The following is a 426-nucleotide window of genomic DNA, read 5'->3' as shown; positions in this document are numbered from 1 at the left end:
CCGGTCATCTACATCAGCAGGAAGCTGATCCCGGCCGAGAGGAACTACGCCGCAGTGGAGAAGGAGGCCCTAGCCGTCAAGTGGGCAGTCCTGGGGCTGCGGTACTACCTCCTGGGCCGGAAGTTCACCCTGGTCACGGACCACGCACCCCTTCAATGGATGGCCCGCGCCAAGGATACCAATGCCAGGGTGACTCAATGGTTTCTCGCGCTCCAGAACTTCCACTTCGAGGTACGTCATCGGGCTGGAGCCGCGAACACTACGCGGATGGCCTCTCTCGGATCTGGGCAGCTTTCGCAGGTCTGTCAGGGGTCACTCCCCACTCACCCCCTATCTCTCCCCTACTATCTCATATCGTTAACAGGACCAGGACGACGCTTGGGGGGGGGGGGGGGGTGGGGGGCGGGCCCGGGGTTTCCCACGTCG

Source organism: Sinocyclocheilus grahami, unplaced genomic scaffold (genome assembly GCF_001515645.1).
Source record: "Sinocyclocheilus grahami isolate Dianchi unplaced genomic scaffold, SAMN03320097.WGS_v1.1 scaffold1158.1, whole genome shotgun sequence".
NCBI lineage: Eukaryota > Metazoa > Chordata > Actinopteri > Cypriniformes > Cyprinidae > Sinocyclocheilus > Sinocyclocheilus grahami.
This window is presented reverse-complemented; position numbering follows the sequence as displayed.